Raw genomic sequence first — 12230 nt, forward strand, 5'->3', positions numbered from 1 at the left:
ACTGTATTCTTCACCATTCACCTGAATGGGACAAAAAGCTAGTTTCACTCTAGAATGCCCTTGACGAAGCAGTTGGAGTTCATATGTTTTTAATACTCTGTGTAATGAAACAGGAAGTGTGCATAAAGTACTCATGCTGCATATGAGGTTTCGCTGCATACTTGGCTTGGCTGTAGGCAAAGTATATTTGCCATGACTTCAGTTGCAAGCTGAACTTGCTACTACTTTCAGCGGAACATCATTTTTACTTTGAAAGAACAACTGGCAGATGACTATAGCTTTTCAGTCTTGAGTATTCCAGACACATTCTTGAAAATGAAACAAAATAAATTTGTCAACTCAAGAAAACCTGACAGAATGTGTTGCATTGACAAAATTAGAGCTTTATGCAATATATATAGAATTTTGGAAAACTTATTTCTGCCACTGTGAGCTTGTACTTAAAATCTCCTGACGACATTAGGGGTATTCTTAACTACTTTAAAAAATATATTATACAAAGGCAATGTTTCAAAATAACTCAGTGCAGCAGCACTCGTATTTCCTCATATACTGCAACCAAAGCAACATATTACAATAGATTGAATGCAGATGCCAATGAGAATCCAGCTACCCTCCAGTAAGCCACATGTTTAAAAAGATTTGCAAAATGTAAAACAATGTTATTGTTTTGTTTCAGAAAAATCAGGTTATTTTTCATAAAATACTGTCTTAACATGTATCATGTTTATTGTTTTTCATATGAATAAATTCATATTTTAAAATGTATCAATTTTATTTCTATATAGTAGCTACGGATTCATATAAGTCACTTAACAACTATTTGAGAACCTCAATAATTTCTAAGAATGTAAAGGGATCCTGAAACCAAAATATTTGAGAACCACTGCCAACTGTAAAGAAGGGAGGCTTGCATTGCTCCAGTATTGCCCAGCTGTGCCCAGACCCTTTCAGGATTGTAAATGCCTGTCTCTCTGGGCTTAGGCTGTGATGAGAGCACTTGGAGGCTCCTTTGCATAGAGTCCTGGCCAAAAACAGATGGCAGACTCAGAAGAGTTCACTCAGGAAAATGTAATGGCCTACTTACTAAAGTCTGGACCAGGCGTAAGGACAGACACCAAGAAAGGTAAGAAGACACCCAGGTTGTTTATTGTGTGATGCCATTGCCACTCCCGGGGCCAGAATGGGCAAAGGAGGGGGTGATCACCTGAACCGAGCCAGGTCTGTAGCGGTAGAATAGACCTGCAGTGCCACAACTGTGGCCTTGAATGGTGAAGCACGGCTACCACCAATCTGTGGCCTAGAAAATCCTGAGATAATAAATGCACCAAACTCTTTCTCCTTTGGCCCTTCAAGCTCCTTTTGGTGCCACCAGTTGGCTGGACCCAGCCAGAAGCCAGAGGGAAAGGATCCTGATGGTGCAGTCCAAGGAAGCCGGTCTCCTGGGGCTTGAGCAGGATGGGGAAGCAGAGATAATATTGTGGACTGAATGGTGTCCCCCAGATTCATGGGTTGAAGCCCTAACCTCCAGTGTGATGGTATTTGGAGGTGAGACCTTTGAATGATAACTGGGTTTAGCTGAGGTCATGAGGTGGGGATTAGTGCCCTAATGAGAAGAGAGACACTAGTGCGTGCTCTCTCTGTCATATGAGGGCACCATGAGAGGGCACCATGAGCCAGGAACCCAATCATGCTGGCACCCTGATCTCAGACTTCCAGTCTCCAGAAATGTGAGAAGATGAATGGCTGTTGTTTAAGCCACCCAATCTATGGTATTTTGTTCTGGAGCTGAGATGACTAATACGTATGGTAAAAATGGGGGCAAGGGACCTACAGAGAACACCTAGCACAGAGGTGACGTGGTTTACTATAACCTTGAACCACCTACTGGGGTCACAGCGGGTGATGCCTCACAGCTGGTCTGAATGGATCTTGACGGTCAAGGGCCACTGTCCGCAGTTCCATGCACCCTCAGTAACTGCCTCTACGGGAATGACTGACTAGAGGTTTACAAATGATCATGACAATAGCAACAACACCACCTGGCATTTGTAGATCGCTTACTCTTTAATCTTATCTCATTATCTCACTTACTCTTCACCACAGTCCTATAAAGCAGGAATAATTTTTAGCCCGGTTTTACTGATGAGGACACTGAGGCTCAGTGAGGCTGAAACACCACCTTAAGTCAGGAGCCAGATTTCCGACCAAGGCCATCTGGCCCCAGACTCCTTGCTTTTCTACTCTTTACTACCATGACAGCTTCTTTAGCCTTCTTAGTGAGGGGATCGAGTCTGGTCTTCCGAGTAGTGGTTATATATTTAATTCCATGAACCAAAAGACTTTAGTGTCAAGAATTGTGAAGGATCTAAGATTTTACTCTGCTTTCATGCTAATAATTTTATCTACTTCAGTCTCACGGATGTTGTCAGAACATACAAGACTCTTGGGTCAGAGACAAAAGACAACTATTCAAAGCATAGCAAGTAGCATGAGTTCATATTTATGTCAGTTTCCCTTGCCCCAATTTCCACAGAATGAAGTGAAAAGGGCCAGGTAACTTTGCACATATAGGTAACAGAGGGTAGTGTGTTCCGGGAGAGGTTACCAAGATGAGAGAACGCAAATATTTTATACCGAGCAGTAAGTCTATCTGACCTTTACCCCAGAGGGAGACATTCTGGATAGTAAACAAATCTGCACTTTGCTCTGCAGAAAGACACTGTATCTGTCTCTGTCTTCCAAGGCTACTCCTTACATAAACATCCTTGAAAAGACAAAGGCAGCCAGCTGGTAAGAGACACAGGAGACCCATGGAGAACTGTCTTCTAATTCTCCGAATTCCCCAGACTTGCACACATCACCTAACTGGATATGTCACCTTGTCCAAGTCCAGGACAACCAAGGTCCTGGGAGCACCTTGGAGCAGGGAGTACAGTGGCTCCTGTAACTACGACAGCTCCACTAATGCAAACTATATGACAAGTGAGGAACATTAGATGACAGTCAGGCTTCAATTTAAGTAAATTTAATTTTAAAGATATAAACTTCCTAGAGGAAGTTGTGAAGCGAGACTTCCATGCTCTTTGTTCCTGCGGCTGTTGTTGTTCTGTTTTAACAAGTTAATCCTTTGGTGGATTTCCAATAAGATCTAATTTGCAAAAAAATGTGTTTGACACCAAATATTTAATAACCCATCTAAATACATATGCTGGGCCAATTTGTGTTACTGTAGAACCACCTGTCCTTACTTCATGCTACTCGTCGGAGTATAACAGTGCATCTCAAACTTAAACGTGCAGAAGAATCACCCCCTGGGGCTTGTTAAGACAGATTCTGATTTAGTAGGTGTGGGATGATGTCTGAGATTCTGCACTTCTACGAGCTCCCAAGTGATGCCATATTTTGAGTAGCAAGAGATGAAAACACAGTAGCACTGTCTTATATGGAAGTCAGGCTTCCCTAGAACATAAAAAAGCCAAGGGAGGAGGGGCAGGCTTTTGCCAGCCACTCTGTGGTTGTCATTAGTGCCTGCCTTTGGGTGGGTGCTTTCTTCTTTAGCCCACGCTCCAGCCCAGTTGATTTTTACCTACTGTGCAATCTGCACCACCTCATAGTCCCGTGTGTCCTCCACCCCACCACCCAACCCCTGTTCAATTACCTAGAGGAGGCGGGAAGGAGGAGTTTTCCATCAACTGCTCCCCTCCCCTCTGAGGGCCAAGGGAAGGCTGGGCCACCCGCCTCTGTTTACTGTAAACACGAGGAGCTGCTGCTCAGGCTTCCACTAACCCTCTCCCACCTCCCAGGGCTTCTGTTGGCCCAAAGCTCCTGGAGGCCACCTTTAGCCTCCCTCTCTCCCTAAAGCCCTCGTCTAGGGCTGACCCTGGAGGCTGCATTCTAGCCCCAGATCCTCAGAAGGGGAGCTGCAGAGGTCTTAGGATGAGTCTGCTGTATCCAAACTGACACAAGTTTTCTTGTGCCCCCTACACATTGGAGACATCCCTTTCTCCTGCCCTCCCTCCCTCCTGTTCACTTGACTTCTTCCACCCTTCTGTAGTAGTCAACACTCTTAGTTAGAAGTGACAGATATACTGCACACACTAGTATTAGGAGAAAATATAAAAGAATAAAACAAAAAACAGTGACTTACAAAACCAAGAAGGGGCTTCAGGTTCAGCTAGATCCAGGGGTTCAAATGATATGGTCAATGCTTGCTTTCTCCATCCCACTGTGCTGTAATCACTGTCTCCTACCAGATTGCATCCAAGAATCTTCAGCTCTAATTTCATATTCTCTCAGCTTAGTTAACGTGTTAATAAAACAGGTTCTACCTGAACCAAATGAAACTGTGATGTCCACAGCATACTTTCTCTTTCCTTCGATCCCTCTTTCCACCTCTTATTCCAATGTAGATAAGGTAAGGTTGCTATCTTTTGTCCTCAAAGATCTTATAGTCTAATGGGGAAGGCATGGGGCATATACCAATAACTACAACGTTCTATTATCAGGACCATGGAAAAAAGTATGCGCAGATTCTGCACACTTTTATTGGGTTCCTGGTACATGCCAGTTCTACATTACTCATTTCCATTTCTGTAACCTAAGCTGGCCCACGAGTGTGTGCAGTGCCTGTAGCAGGAGGAGCTGCCAGGGTGCTGCTCATGACAGCAGAATCTACACTGGGCCATTTCGGCTCACTGAGGCAGTGTCCCAACTGGGGATCAAGGAGAACTGGGAAACCCTAGGCACCTCCAGTGGCTCTGCCTTCCCATCCAAGCATGTCCCAGCAGGAAGATAAGGGGCAGTGCAAGGGGAAGGGAAGGGAGAGGGGGCAATAGGCATACATTGTGAGCACAGCTAGGCATAAAAAGTGATGGGCCAGGACTCACGCTGCACTGCACCCACGCAATATAAAACTCCTAAACTCATGAGCGTCTTGCATGTGGAGACCAAGACTGGCTCTAGAGAGGTCCATAACCACCCTGAGATTGTATGCAGCAGGTCATGGGAGTGTGGAGGGTGCAGTTTTTGGGGAGATGGTTGCTAGCTTCCATCACATTCTCGAAGGCGTTCACTACACTTTCATGATAGACCCATAATCTGACAGCAATACTCCAACGCTGCTGCCAACCCAGTCCAAGCCACCTCCCCTTGTAGCTGTCCTACCTTTTCACCTTATCTCCAGGCCTCAGTTCAAGGGCCTCATCTCATCCCTATCTCACTCTAAACTCCTCATGCTAGCCTGGTTTCAAACCTAGTTCTGCCTACTAGCTGTGTGATCTCTCTCTCTAAGCCTCAGTTTCCTCATTTATAAAATGGCCTGGTAATAACAATCTTGAGAGCAAAGGCCTCATTAAATGGTGGCCATGGTACCCTTCTTCTCTTACCCTTCTGCCAGTCCCATCACAGAGCTAATAACTTTTATCGGGTGTAGTTTATGTCATAATCCACATTCTTCTTTTATAGGGATGCTGCAAGGATTGGAGGTGATGCTTTTATTAAAGCATCCAGTGCAACACTTGGCAAGAGACAGTGCAAAGTCACAGGAAATTTTTTACCTCCTGACTTCATCTCTTAACCTTTTATCTGATTCCTACCCTGCAAACTGGGTTTCTGAGTCTTCTAGTCCAAAAGGGCCCAGGGAGATTTCCCCCCATCACCCACGGCATCCGTCCCCACCCCATCTCCTGACTGACATTGGGACACTGAGACCCAAGTAGTTAGGGGCCCATTGGACCCCTTGCTGGCCAAGTCAGGTCTCTGACTGACACTAGCTTTTCCAAGAAAACCAGCTCACGGGGCTCCACGTAGGAAAAGCAGGCCCTTTTACGTGCTAGCACTGAGGCAGAATTTCCACTTTTTTTTCCCCCTAATCTTGATGAACTTACATTTAAAACAGGTATCGCCTTGCTAGTTTCTGGCAGCAGTGCCCAGGCACAGAGATATGGGAACTAGAGCTGCTGGGTCCTTACATTCTCAGCTGAGGGAAGCCTCTGCCCTTCCCACACACTGTTCTGCAGGGCCGCACCCCTGGAGCTCACCCACCAGGGAACCGGACCTGTCCAGTGCTCTCTGAGCAGCTGTTCCAGATGCCCTCAGAAGGCCAGGAATGGGTGGGCTGAGATCTGAGGGCCAATTCTCAGAAATAGAGCAAACCCACCTGATTCTAGAGGGAGCTGCAGCTCAAACCCCTTGGAGACAGAAGAGGGAAGGAGAATTAAAGTGTATAAGGGTATCTATAGACCAGGTCCTTTGGGAACATTATCTTATTTAAGCCTCATAGCAGCCTTGGGGTAAAGATCATTATAGCCAATTTGCACAGAAAAAGCAAAAAACAAGACTCTGTAAAGTTATCTTATTCCAAGATCACACCGCTGAAGGTGGCAGAGTCAAGGTTTGACCTAATTCTGCTCAGTACTACTTTCTGGCTGTGCAACCTTGGGTAACTTCCTTCCTCTCTCTGGGCTTCAGTTTCTATATCTGTACAATGTGGCACTAATAACACCACCTCATGAGATGTTCTGCAGCTTCAGATAGCCCACGTCAAGCAGTTGGCATGGTGCCAGGCATACAACACATTTTTTGAATGAATGAGTGAAGGAATGAATGATTGGGAGGCAACTCAGCTCCAGCCCCATTTAAAACTCTGTATTTCATCCATGATTTGTAGAGCTCATATTGATATCAGAGTGTGCCAAGTTTCCCAAGTTTCCGTCAGTCTTCATGATATCAGCCTGACCATTTTTCTTCACTGAAAGAACTTCTCCAACTCCACTAGTGAAGATCCTGTCTGGCCAATGGCTACCAATTCTGAGAGTCCTCGTGGGAACCCAACAGCTGAATGTAGAGACCTGCCTGACACTCTCATTCTAGAACATTCCATGTCCTAGCTAGGTGTATCCGTTCTTTAGCTTCTCTAAAAGCACTGCCTATTGCTGGAGGCAAGCGACCAAGCCCCCAGAGTAACGGGAGCCCTGAAAATAGCTTCCATTCAGTGTGTCCCCTGAGGACAGACACCACCTTGCCTCACCATTGTGTCTTTAGTTTGCTGTAGAGTGCCTGAGAGATGCTCAATAAATGTTTGTGGAATGAACAGAATCCAAAGAGAGTTGAACAAAAATGTGCAGGACTTACAGTTCTTCCATGTGCAGGCAACAGTGGGGCTTCGGCTGGGATGCTGGTGCCCAGCAACAACTTGTATGTGGCCCTGGGGTCTGTTTCCAGGACAGTGGGAACCCCTGGTCTGTATTTTGTTAAAAGATGAGTTCCCTGGGTCCATTTGACTGAATTTCATTGAAGGACATTTGAAAACGGAAACTGGGTAAGGCAAATTAGCCTCCCTGGGTTCCTGCAGAGAGCACCTTTTATGAAACTGTCATTTCGAATTTCCTCTTCCTTTTGTTTTGGTTCACACAGCCTCTCTCAGAGAACAGATTGAACCCCATTTTCCTCATTGAAGATCACATCAGTGCAAGGACATCCTGTCTGGATGGGTAGGAAGTGCACCGGGAGATGTCTACCATGCATCTGGGCCCCACAGGAGCAAGCTTCTGGCTGCCATCTCTTAGGATCTCACCGCCTTTGCACCTTGCAACAGCTCCTCTCCTCAATGTTAAGCAGGCACAGGGCTGATTGCCAGTCACTTCCAGAAGGATGAAGTTCAAAGGGATATCTGGAGCAAACAGACTTCAGGTGGCAGACGAGCTGCTGGGTGCAGCATGAGCAGGGGCTCCCAGCAGAACAGGGCAGGCATCTACTGGAGGGGTTAAGACCTTGAGCACTGGCGTATGAAAGCTCAGGGGTCCAAACTCGGCTCCACCACAAACCAGTTTTAAGACTTTGGGCAAGTTACTTAATCTTTTACAACCTCAGTTCCCAAACTACAAAATGAGCCTAGCAATAATGTCTCATCATGATACATTTTAAGATTAAATGAGCCAAAGCCTGTAAGTACCTGGTGCTTGGGAAACGCAAAGCCACTCAGCTGCTGGTGGGCACGCATCGCTTGGGCATCCTATAATCTGTCTCGCCCACTAGACTGAACTACTCGAGGGCAGGAACTCAGGCGACCAAGACAGGGCCTGGCCCGCCGTAGATACTCATCAGTTATTTGTTGAATACATGTCAGACGAGGCTGAGTGGAAATGATACTTACTGTTGTCATGTTAGTAGTATTGATTTATCCTCCTGTCTCCTCAACTAGACTGAGGTCCTGGAGAACACAGATAGATGAGCTTTATTCTTCCATGCATTCCCAGTGCCTAGCACACTCTCAACCTCTCTGAGTCTCTGTTTCCCCCATTTATTCCCCCTATTGAGGAATAAAAGCCCTACTTGGCAGGGTTTCTGAAGGTAACATGAGTCAATACATGTGAAACACTGCACGGTGCCTTGCCTTCGTAAAAGCCCTATGATGGCAACTGTGATCATAACGACTACATAAAGGTTTCTGACCTGGTATCCAGGGCTTGCAGGTAAGCTTCCACACACTCCCAGGGTGTGGCCATTGGAGCTGATTCATGGACGAGCTTGGAGACCTCCTACCATTTACTAAATGCCAACCTCTTCTACACCAGGACCTGGGTGGGCTCCTTTAAGTGGCAGGTAACTTGCCCATGATCAGACACCTACTAATCAGCAGAGCTGAGAGTTGAATGCGAGCATCTGGTTCCACAGCTGTCACGACTCATCTTCACTGTTCAGCTTCCCTAAGGCCTGTTAGTTTCTCAGCCTGAGCACAACTGACCTTGTGGACCAGATGGTTCTTGGCTGTGGGCGGCTGTCTTGTGCCCTGTAGGGTGTCTAGCTGTATCCCTGCCTCTGCCACTAGATGCCATGACCTCCCCCAACCCCCAGAGTCACAATGACCAAAAATGACTCCAGACACTGACAAATGGCCCCTGGGTTGAGAACCCTCAATTGAAAACCACCTTTCCCCTCTCCCAAACCCACAGGAGCCCTCTCCCATGGGCATACCAAGGCCATCGTCTCCTGGGACGGGAGTACCTCGGGAAGAAGTTTGAACTCTCCTCCAGTTCCACTGACTTGAGAATGACCTGGTGAGTCAACCCCCTCTGTCAGGATCCCTTTTCTCATCAGCAAAGGGCGCCAATGTCCACCAAACTACCCGACTCAGAAATGTGAGCATCACCCTTGACCTTCTCTCTTCCTCACCACCCTCACCTTATCTCTCACTCAGTCCTATTGGCGCTACCTCTTGATTATTGTTCAAATCCATCCCCTCCATTCCCCCTCCCCCTCCTCTCCTACCTCGGTTCAGGCTGCCGTGTCTCACCTCTGGATCAGCCTCTCAGACAATGTCTGCCTCCAACCCACCCTCTCAAGTCCAAGGTGGTTTTCCCAAAACACAAATCTGATCACTCCCTGCCTTGGGTGTTTTCTGAGAGCATCCTCTGCTCCTGAAAGCATTGAAATGACGCAAAGCCCGGTTAAACTCTAAGCTCAGGCAGAGCTGGGGATAGGCCTCACTCCAGGCTCTTAGCTCCCTGATCATGAGCTGCCCTGTTTGTCTCTTCAACTGCATAGTACATCCTGTTCAGGCAGGGATGCCTTGGTCCCTGGACCCTCAGTGTGCAGCATGGGATGCACACAGCCAGCACTCAGCAAGCACTCACTGGGTGGACAGATGAATAAATGGATAGATGGGTGGAGCGTGGTGCAGGCCTGTGCAGTACTCTAAGCTAGGGATGACATCCTGAGCCCACTGCAGGGGCTCCAGAAATATTTGTGGGGAGACAGATTTCTATGCTCAACTTCAAGGGGTTCTCCACTGTAAGAGGAAGATGAATGCCCTTCCTATATGGGCATTTTACATCTTGAGGCAGGGATGTGCACAGCGAGATGGACAGGATACAGTAGATTATTTGCTATGTGCCTCACAGCTCTCCTCTGAGTCGGACTTTTCTTATAGGAACTAGTTAGAGGAGGGGATCACTTCCCAAAGAACAAGACCCTGGAGACTGGGAGCATCTGACTGACTTTATTTTAGGGAACACTGACAAGAAGGTTCACTGTGTTTATTTGGCAGGTGCAACCTCACTCTGTTCAGTGGGTTTTCCCTCCATGGTGGGGAACAGGTTCATTCCAGCAGAGGGGCTGCTGGGGCCGGCATGGCGATGGCCATTGAGGGCACACAGCACCCTGTTTCCTCGTCCTCCCGCAGCACCCTTGCCCTCCTCTGCCTGTCCCTGAGCCTGAGGGGCCAGCCAGTCAGAACCTGGGGCTGGGGATGGTGACAGCTGCACCTGCCCGGAGTCAACAGGATTTGTTCCCCTGGATTTTCCACACTGGTGGTTCCAAGATCGGGTCTGATTGCCTGCGTACCTTTTAAGGCCTGCCTGGGAGCAGAGCAGGACCTTGGGGAGGCTGTGGGTCTAAGTTGTCCAGAGAGAGCTCTCCTGAAGGTGGCAGGTGGATGTGACTCCCATTCAGCCCCACTCCCCGCCACAGACAGACACATACAAAGAAATAACTAGGAGAAGAGAAGGAGTCAGGCAAGCGACAGAGCCTAGATTAGGGACCAGCTGAGGCCAGGCCAGGTGGGGAAAGAAGGGGCACTGCCGGCTTGGTCTTGAGCCAAGGAGATGCTGGCAGAATGAAAATTAGGGCTCCAGCTCATTGGTTCTAGAATTGGAGCCCAGAGCGTTTAAGTGAAGGTGATTCAATAATAACTTCTGAGAGGGCAGGCTCTGGAGTCAACAACTGAGTCCCAACCCCAGTTTCTTCCCTTACTCTGTGACCTTGAGCCAGTCCCTTCCCTTCTCCAAGCCTCAGCTTCCTCGCCTGTAAAATGGGAATTATAGTGAAGATGAATGAGACAAAAGATTAGGTGTTCAGCCCAGGACCTGGCATGTTATGGATGTTTTGTCTTTGCGGTAAGAGATCATCCCTGCGTGCACTCCCCATCTTCACACAGATTAGGGACAAGAAAGAATTGGGCAGCCTAGGATGAGGGGCAAGTGGGGAGAATGGAGAACAAGCCACTGCTGGGACCTGTGACCCCAGCAGGAGCTTCCCTTGCCTCCATCACTCCATGTCCCACGCGAGAGGCGGCAGCAGAGCTATATTGGAGGAGTGGGTGATAGACTCCTGTTTGTCAGCTGTGGCAGGTACATCTGGTTAACCAACCAGCAGCCACCCTCCCGCAACGCAAAGCACGTCTTCCTTGCAGGCAGAACTCGCTTTCCATCTTAGAAGCTGAAAATGGTAGACACTGTCTTGCCCAGGCTTCCTTACACATGGGCATGTAATTTATTCATGGAAACAAACAACCTTCTTTGTTTCTTTCCCAACAACCTTCCCATGCCAGACACTGACATGGGGATGTGATGCTGGAAGCTGCAGCTGCCCCATTGCAACCATGAGGGGGTGAGCCAAGACCACACCAATGTGCAAAGGATCAGAAAGATGGAAGGGATATTCTGGAACTTTCATGGTTCAGAGTTCTTGTAATGTGGGAGAATAAATGAACTCACTGCTTAAACCACTTCTAGGCAGGCCTTCTGTTATTTGAAGCAAAAAGCTCTCTAGCACCAAGCTTTCTTTTCTTTTCTCTCTCTCTCTCTCTCTCTCTGTCTTTTTTTTAAATTACATTTTAAGTTCTAGGGTACATGTGCACAACGTGCAGGTTTGTAACATATGTATACACGTGCCATGTTGGTGTGCTGCACCCATTAACTTGTCATTTACATTAGGTATATCTCCTAATGCTATCCCTCCCCACTTCCCCCTCCCCCATGACAGGTCCCGGTGTGTGATGTTCCCCACCCTGTGTCCAAGTGTTCTCATTGTTCAATTCCCACCTAGGAGTGAGAACATGCAGTGTTTGATTTTCTGTCCTTGCAATAGTTTGCTCAGAATGATGGTTTCCAGCTTCATCCATGTCCCTACAAAGGACATGAACTCATCCTTTTTTATGGCTGCATAGTATTCCATGGTGTTATATGTGCCACATTTTCTTAATCCATTCTGTCATTGATGAACATTTGGGTTGGTTCCAAGTCTTTGCTATTGTCTAGCACCAAGCTTTCTAAGCTTGAGAAAGACATTTTGAAAAGTTGTGGGTCTGGGGCTATAAACCAGGTGTTCCTAGAGTCTCCCACTGCCTTTATCTGGCCCTGGTGGTAATTGCAAATCTTAGGAAGTCATGGAAAGCTGGGTCTGAGACCACACATCACATCCCAGCATCCCAAGCCTGCAGGCAGAAACTG

The 12230-nt window shown here is 47.4% G+C and overlaps 1 long non-coding RNA gene across 1 annotated transcript; it reads left to right on the forward strand.

The window, feature by feature from the left end:
• Positions 1-8451: 8451 nt before the first annotated feature.
• On the forward strand, positions 8452-11503 carry LOC103885575. Its single transcript, XR_648721.3, has 3 exons — positions 8452-8604; positions 8955-9059; positions 11330-11503. It is a non-coding gene; the product is annotated as an uncharacterized LOC103885575 (long non-coding RNA).
• The last annotated feature ends 727 nt before the right edge of the window (positions 11504-12230 follow it).

This window comes from Papio anubis, chromosome 5, assembly GCF_008728515.1.
Source record: "Papio anubis isolate 15944 chromosome 5, Panubis1.0, whole genome shotgun sequence".
In the NCBI taxonomy this organism is placed as follows: Eukaryota; Metazoa; Chordata; class Mammalia; order Primates; family Cercopithecidae; genus Papio; species Papio anubis.